Raw genomic sequence first — 9,642 nt, forward strand, 5'->3', positions numbered from 1 at the left:
GGGGAAAGTCGAGGCCATCTCGAAGATGCAGCCTCCGCGTACGGCTCGGCAAATACGACAATTCTTGGGTGCCACAGGTTTTTTCCGTCGACACGTGCCAAACTATGCCACGTTGGCGGCACCGTTGACCAAGCTACTGAGGAAAAACGAGAAATTCGTATGGGGTAAAGAGCAACAAGCAGCCTTTGAGCAACTCAAAGATAGATTAGTTACTGCTCCAATATTACGTAAGCCTGATTTTAACAAACCCTTTGAAGTGCATTCGGATGCATCTGGCATTGCGATAGGGTCATGCCTTATGCAGAGGAATGAAGAGGGCATTCCACAAGCAGTCGCTTATCACTCGAGAAAATTAAGAGATTCCGAACGTAACTTTCCGATTATCGACTTAGAAGCATTAGCGGTGGTCGAATCGGTGCGCAATTACAATGCTTATCTGTATGGTCGCTCTTTCATAATTTATACCGACCATCGTCCCTTAATTCACGTTTTCAGGCAGCCCACCAAATCTATTAGAATGACCAGGTGGAGTCATGAGCTGTCCTTCTATAATTACGTTATAAAATACAAGCCGGGAGCTTCACATCATCTCCCAGATTTGCTAAGTAGAAAGGTTGTTGCTATAGATGCTGATTTCGATCCACAGCGAGTGGCAGAGGCTCAAAACAATGATCCGTTGTGGAGGGATGTCATAGATTATTTGAAGGAGAGGCGAATCCCAAGGAGGAAAATTCCACTTCCTCTTGATGAATTTGAGTTACGAGACGATCTTCTGTATCACAATCGTGTTCTTCCAGAGCGAGTCATTCAACAACTCGTAATTCCAAGGTCACTGCGAAACAAGGTTCTTGAATTATCTCACTGTGATAGATCAGCTGCCCATCCTGGTATTTTTCGTACCTACTGTAGGCTCAGAGATCACTACTATTTCCCTCAGATGTTGTCAGAGGTGCGGAGATTTGTGCAAACGTGCAATGAGTGTCAGAGGAGGAAAGGTTTGGTTTCCAGGCAAGCTCCTCTCGCATCCATGCCGGATGTGTTTCAGCCTCTCGAGCGAGTGTCGGCTGATCTGATTGACATGGTTCCTTCTGCTAGAGGTCATCGGTATGTATTAGTCATAGTTGATCATTTCTCGAGGTTTTTGCAGATGGTACCATTAGTCGATAAGGGTGCAGAGTCGGTGGCTGACGCATTTGTCGACCATTATTTTACTTTGTTTGGTCCTCCAAGGGCGATACTTACGGACAATGGGGGTGAATTTGTGAATAATCTCTTTAAACAGGTGTGTGAAATCTTAAAGGTGAAAACTATGCATACCACGAGTTATCACCCTCAGGCAAATGGTATGGTGGAGAGAGTAAACAGAGTCGTGAAAGACTCTCTGGCCATGATCATAGGACAGCACCCACAGGACTGGGACAAACTGATACCGCACGTACGTCTTGCACTCAATACTGCCATACACAGGAGTGTAAATCAAACTCCTCTTTATCTACTAACCGGACGGGACAGTTATTTTCCAGCCATCTTAACAAACTACCAGGACCTAGATGAGGATGCCGCGAGGATGCTGCGTGTGAGACTACGCGAGGCCCGCGAAGCTGCGGTAGAATCCACGACAAATTCGAGGGAGAGATGGGCTCGAGACTACAATAGGAAAGTGAGACGGAGATTCAGTCCCGAGGTCGGAGACCTCGTGCTGGTGCGCATCATACGCCCGAGACGCCCGCACCGTGTCGCAGCGCTGGCGCCACGATGGAGCAGGCCTGTCCGTGTCTTGAAGAAGGTGGGGCCAGTAAATTACGTCGTACAGGACCCCTACACACCTGGTAAGGAGCTGAAGTGCCATATTAATCAGCTGAGAAGATATGTCCCACGAGAGGAGTTCGAATTCCCGGAAGCACCGAGAGATGAGACGCAGGATCCAGACGAACCCGCTGACGATCACGAAAATGACCATGGCGAGGGAGAAGACTATGAAGACCTTGCTGTACCTGGTCCCTCTGGACTAGCACAACGAGGAGGATCGGACACCGACGAGGATGAGTAGTATGCACTCCAGGCACGGTCGTGAGTTCTGTTTACTTATGGGGAGTCAGTCATCAGGTTGTGTGCACCATATGGTCTTTTCGCTTTGCTTCACTAAATTACATGAATCAATTCTGTGTAAAACCTTATTAAGATAATTCTCTCCTTTTCGCAGTCTAAGTCCTGGTTGTGCCTGGTAAGCTGAACGCCTCGTCAATGCCCTTATTCTAGCATCAAAAATGCCGCAGGAGCAGCTGTTTTGCAGTCCGTAGCACGCCAACCCTGAGTTGCCGCGCTTGTAGGGGGAGGAGTTGTCGTGAATCACGTGTTTTTGCCGTGACCACGACGCAAATGCCATCAAAACCCCCTCTCATTATCACTCTCCCACAGGCAACAAAAGGAAATCTGAAAATATATATCGGAAGGGCAATAACAGCAGTGTTTTTATCTCCGCGGGGTGAGGATGCCGTGAATTCGCCCCGAGGCTACCCACCTGCATAGAAAACGGGGCACAAGGGAAGGAAAGCGCCACCACTCCTCCTTTCTTTTATTGTTTTATTATTTTGTCTGTTTTATTGTTTTAAACATTCTTTTTAAATGTTTTATTGTTCCACCTAAATGCAAGGAACCATTATACATGAAAGTGGCGGAAAAAGTGAACGAGGAATGATCACATATTTTATCTTTTATTTAATTCACTATTTATTACTTTTAGTTCTTTTATGATTCTTTTAAGTATTTAATTTATTAATTTTAGTTTTCTAATGTTGTTTTTAAATATATTGATAACTTCAGAGATCCAACTCCTCAATTACTATTTCGCGCCACAGAGGTAAAGAGGAACAGAAGAGGCAAAAATAAGGGGATTGCTCCTTGGGTCACAGGAGGAGCCAGACGTTGGTGAGGAACCCCGGAATGGGCTTTCTCGAGAGCTAAGTGGTCGTGGGAGTTATCGGTTAAGGTATCAGGAGACATTCGTGATTTTTTAGTAAAGCTCAGTGATATAATAAGACCCGGTGCCTCAGAAGTATTTTAATGTCCTTGCATTTACGTGTTTTATTTGTTTTTTTTGTTTTACCAGTGTTTGTGTTTTACGTTTGTGTTTTAGTGTGTTTTTCGTTTGTGTTTTCGTTCATTTTTAGTGTTTTATGTCAGTGTTCTAGTTTTAGTGTTTTATGTTCAAGTTCGTCTGCTTTTATGTTCAAATCCGTTTGTTTTATTTCTTAATGTTCTTATGTTTTTAAGTTTTAATAAATTGATAATATTTTAAGATTGTTTAGAGACCCCTCGCAGTACTGTAGTCAATGGGTGAGACAAGGGTTGTAAAAGGAAGAAATGATTAGACTAGAATCATCATGCGCATAAGCATCGCGGGACCAATTTGCGTCCGGGAGATCTTCCCCCGCACACGTCTCCTCTCGGCTTAGACACGTCTACCGTACTCTCGCACACTACATGTACACACCTTTCTCTCTCTCACACACACACACACATACACTCCCTATCTTTCCGTTCCTTACACTCTTCCTTTACACTATCACCTCACAACCATTACACTAACGTTCCCATACGTATTAAATGGGTGGTGGCAGTGAGCTGTTTTCCGATCTTGCGAGTCTTTTCTTTCTTATACGGTCGCTACAGGGGATGGGCGGGGGAGGTGACGGGGAGGGCGGGGAGGTGGTGGGGGATGGGCGGGGGAGTGGGGGTGAGGGGGGGTGAGGGGGAGTGGGGGTGAGGGGGAGGTGGCGGGGAGGGCGGGGGAGGTGGCTGGGGAGGTGGCGGGGGATGGGCGGGGGAGTGGGGGTGAGCGGGGGTGAGGGGGAGTGGGGGAGGGGGGTCCTCGCTACTCTACTCTGAGGGTGTGGTCGTTGCCAACTGATAGAATTGTGTGTGTACTTATGTGTGTGTGTGTATCTATATCTATCTATCTATACAAACACACACACACACATATATATAAACATACATAAATATATAAACGTGTGTGTGTATATATATGTGTGTGTGTGTGTGTGTGTGTGTGTGTGTGTGTGTATGTTTGTGCATGTGTATGTTTGTGCGTGTGAATGTTTGCGTGTGCGTGTGTATGTTTGTTTGTTTGTGCGTGTGTATATGTGTATGTATCTGTGTGTATGTATCTCTGAAAACGTTTTTCTTCGTCCTCCATTTCATGTGCATTCCATCTACTCATACGGGACCACTTAAATAGATAATGAAAAGCCACATAACCAGCACAAAACACGTCACAACATACAACAGTTTTCTAAAGGCAACAACAACAAAACAAAGCAGAAGACATACATGATAAAGCTTTTTGAATTGCATTTCATTATTTTTTTTTTCTGGAATAACAATTGGTGATAAAAGATTCCTGTTTCTCTACAGAAATATGAATTGTGCATTCTATAATCTTTTGTTAGGCATTTAGTGTTCTAAAAATAAAACTTTATATTATTCGTTGATATGATACGTATAAAAAAAACTGTATATGACATATATCAACGTACAGCTTTAAGTAGAAGTGTAACTTGTCTGAAACATGTAAAAAGTGCTGACCTTTTACATTTGTTAAATAAATATCGTAAATTAAGTCCAAATTTAGTTCTTGAAACATACGTGGATGGTATACGATTAATCAGAAGCAATTATCTAGACAGCTTAATGCATTATGAAATGCTTAGATCCAGTTCATGACAATTGAAAACTCAAATTAAGTTAAAAATAGCAATGTGAAGCACCGAGAGATAACAAGGGACATATTCATTATGTTTATACAACATAATGAAAATACTAGAAAGAAAAACAAAGCAAAACAAAAGTGAAAGGGCTTGAGAACACTCTGAAACGATGCAATGAATATAAATATTTTAGTAACCACAGCATGGAAGAAGATCCTAAGGATTTACGCACTGAAATCCATATAATAAAGACATTTATAGGTGACGCCACTTTACTATCAGAGGTGTAAGCTAAATGCCAGGTACTTCCATAAAATAAATTAAAGGTGAAGTATTTTTTCCTCTAAATTCCACAGAATTGACGAGTCTCTTCACAAAGTAATTAAAGCAAAAAAGAAAACATATAGTTCCTATTTCTTGAATGATTCAGTAAATAATACTCCTTAATTGTGTCTAGTAAAAAACATAGAAAAATAACAAGTGAACATGCTCAGGGTTTAGTTCACAAAAGGTCCTCAGTCGACATGATCTATACTGATATTTGCCAGAAGTCAACAGAGACGATGATAAGGCAGAAAAAATACTCCAGAAGGGCTGAATGTGACCCTTATGTTCATTCAAATGTTCATATGTACTTCCTGAAACAATTGTTGAAGCCTTGCTCATGTGTTCAGTAGACACAAGTAAAAAAAAGAAAGTCGCTGAATATTGATGTATTCAGTAGACACTATTAAGTAATGAAAAGTTGCAGAACATTGCAATGTCGTTGCTGAAAATGTGAAAATTATTTATGCGACGAATCTTATTAATACGTGAAAATGAATAGTAGATTCATGCTGAAAATCTAATCTGCAATACGTAACTGCACTGTAATAACATTCCATGACAGTGCTGGACAACATATCATATTCTTTCAATTAATCATCATTAGTTATGTATCGTAATTTGATTATGTAAATTGCATCCATTACAACAATGCTGTGTTATAGGGTTGCTATCAAATTATGGAATGTATACTGTATGTTGGACTCGGATTCTGGTAAAAGTAAACAAAGTATATCATGTTTCTATTCGTCTATACATTCACACAAACACACACATGTCTGTCTATCTATATATTTATTTATTTGTATATATTTGCATACATATATGTATATATATTATAAAACATAATCTGATTTAATATGTAATACAATATGTTATAATGTAATACAGTATAACATGTATATATATATATATATATATATATATATATATATATATATATATATATATGTATATATATATACACACACATACATATATATATATATATATATATATATACATATATATATATATGTATATATATATATATATATATATATATATATATATATATATTTATATTTATATGTATATATATATATATATTTATAGAGAAATATATATACATATATAGATATATATATATATATATATGCATATAAATATATATACATACATACATACATACATACATATATATATATATATATATATATATATATATATATATATATATATATATATATATATATATATATATATACACACACACACACACACAAATATGTATATATTCATGTATATATGTATATATAGATATAGGTATAGATATAAATATAGATATATATATGTGTGTGTATATATACACGCACACATATATATGTACATCCTTCTTTTACATCAAAGGATTAAAAATTTGTTCTAACACTGGGGGAAAAGGAGAACGCCAAATATAGGCAGAAAATAATTCTATGGGTAAAAAAAAAACAAAACAAAAAAAAAAAAAAACAGAATGCGGACGGATGACACGCCCTCTATAATTCTGCCGCACAAAATCTGAACCGAGTGGAACAATTGTACCACGGAGATCTATTCCATAAGAATAATTAGGTGTACTTGTATTTAGAGAGAGAGAAAAGAAAAGGACGAAAATAATCTAATGGGATTGATTACAAATATTAGTATCATAAGAAAAGAAAGAAAGAAAAGAAAAAAAAAGTTTAAGCGGATATGATGAACCAGAAATAATAATCTGAACTCTTTTGAACAGGATCTGGAAAGTCAATGATACATTTTGCAAGCGTCCATTAAAAAAAGAAAAAAAAAGAAAAGAAAAAAGATGTTAAAAAATAATAAATTTGACGCAACAGACTTTATTTCTTCAATTGAGATTTATTTGTAATTCGTAAGTTTGTGAAATGAAATGTTTATGCTATTTTAACTACCCGTGATTATAGTCTTTTTCTGTAATATCTAATGTGGTGCAAAAGTTCTGAATAAAATATTTTGACATAACGAAGCAAATGAATAATGAATTTTGAAGCTATTTCTTTTCTAATCTACATTTTCTAGGTTATTTGTTGTTGTTACAGTAATTGAGGAAATACACACGCACACACACACACACACTTGCGTGCACACCTACAGACACACACATAACAGACACACAGACACATACACACACATACAAACACACAGACACAGACACACATACACACACACACACACACACACACACACAAACACACAGACACACAGACACACACACACACACACACACACACACACACACACACACTCACACACACACACACACACACACACACACACACACACACACGCACATATTCACACACATATAAACGATGATAAATGACGGCATGAGAGAAATAGGTATACATAGGAAATCAGATTAAATCCTACTCGCGAATTGTGAGTGAAATCGGATCCTAATCTTATGAGGAAAATCGGATCAGAATAAAATCATTTCAAAATCAGACCAAAGTGGAATCAGCAATAATAATAATGATAATAATAATAATAATAATAATAATAATAATAATAATAATAGTAATAATAATGATAATAATGATAATAATGATAATAATAATAATAATAATGATAATAATAATAATAATAATGATAATAATGATGATAATGATAATAATAATAATAATAAAGACAAGTTCAAATCAAGAATGATAATGAGAGGGGGAGGTGGCGGGTAGGGCGGGGGAGGTGGCGGGGGATGGGCGGGGGAGTGGGGGTGTGGGGGAGGGGGTGAGGGGGTGGGTAGGAGGTGGGTAGGGGGGAGGGGCAACGGGGGGGGGGGTCCTATGACTCTACTTTGAGGGTGTGGTCGTTGCCAACTGATAGAATTGTGTGTGTACTTATGTGTGTGTGTGTATCTATATCTATCTATCTATCTATACAAACACACACACACACATATATAAACATACATACACAAATATATAAACGTGTGTGTGTATATATATATACATGTGTGTGTTTGCGTGTGTGTGCGTGTGTGTGTGTGTGTGTGTGTGTGTGTGTGTGTGTGTGTGTGTGTGTGTGTGTGTGTGCATGTGTATGTTTGTGTGCGTGTGTATGTTTGTTTGTTTGTGCGTGTGTAAATGTATATGTATCTATGTGTATGTATCTCTGAAAACGTTTTTCTTCGTCCTCCATGTCATGTGCATTCCATCTACTCATAAGGGACCACTTAAATAGATAATGAAAAGCCACATAACCAGCACAAAACACGTCACAACATAAAACAGTTTTCTAAAGGCAACAACAACAAAGCAGGAGACATGCACGATAAAGATTTTTGAATTGCATTTCATTATTATTTTTTTTCTGGAATAACAATTGGTGATAAAAGATTCCTGTTTCTCTACAGAAATATGAATTGCACATTCTATAATCTTTTGTTAGGCATTTAGTGTTCTAAAAATAAAGTGTTATATTATTCGTTGATATGATACGTATAAAAAACTGTATATGACTTATATCAACGTACAGTTATAAGTAGAAGTGTAACTTGTCTGAAACATGTAAAAAGTGCTGACCTTTTACATTTGTTAAATAAATATCGTAAATTAAGTCCAAATTTAGTTCTTGAAACATACGTGGAAGGTATACGATTAATCAGAAGCAATTATCTAGACAGCTTAATGCAATATGAAATGCTTAGATCCAGTTCATGACAATTGAAAACTCAAATGAAGTTAAAAATAGCAATTTGAAGCACCGAGAGATAACAAGGGACATATTCATTATGTTTATACAACATAATGAAAATACTAGAAAGAAAAACAAAGCAAAACAAAAGTGAAAGGGCTTGAGAACACTTTGAAACTATGCAATGCATATGAATGTTTTAGTAACCACAGCATGGAAGAAGATCCTAAGGATTTACGCACTGAAATCAATATAATAAAGACATTTATAGGTGACGCCACTTTACTATCAGAAACGTAAGCTAAATGCCAGGTACTTCCATAAGATAAATTAAATGTGAAGTATTTTTTCCTCTACATTCCACAGAATTGACGAGTTTCTTCACAAAGTAATTAAAGCCAAAAGGAAACACATAGTTCCAATATCTACAATGATTCAATAAACAATACCCCTAGAATGTATTTGGTAAAAAACAAATAGAAATAACAAGTGAACGTGCTCAGGGTTTAGTTCACATAAGGTCCTCAGTCGACATGATCTATACTGATATTTGCCAGAAGTCAACAGAGAAGATGACATGGCAGAATAAATACTCCAGAAGGGCTGAATGTGACCCTTATGTTCATTCAAATGTTTATATGTACTTCCTGAAACAACTGTTGAAACCTTGCTCATGTGTTCAGTAGACACAAGTAAATAATAGAAAGTCGCTGAATATTGAGGTATTCAGTAGACACAAATAAGTAATGAAAAGTTGCAGAATTTTGCAATGTCGTTGCTGAAGATGTGAAAATCATTTATGCGACGAATCTTATTAATACGTGAAAATGAATAGTAGATTCATGTTGAAAATCTAATCTGCAATACGTAACTGCACTGTAATAACATTCCATGACAGTGCTGGACAACATATCATATTCTTTCAATTAATCATCATTAG

Source organism: Penaeus vannamei, chromosome 38 (genome assembly GCF_042767895.1).
Source record: "Penaeus vannamei isolate JL-2024 chromosome 38, ASM4276789v1, whole genome shotgun sequence".
NCBI lineage: Eukaryota > Metazoa > Arthropoda > Malacostraca > Decapoda > Penaeidae > Penaeus > Penaeus vannamei.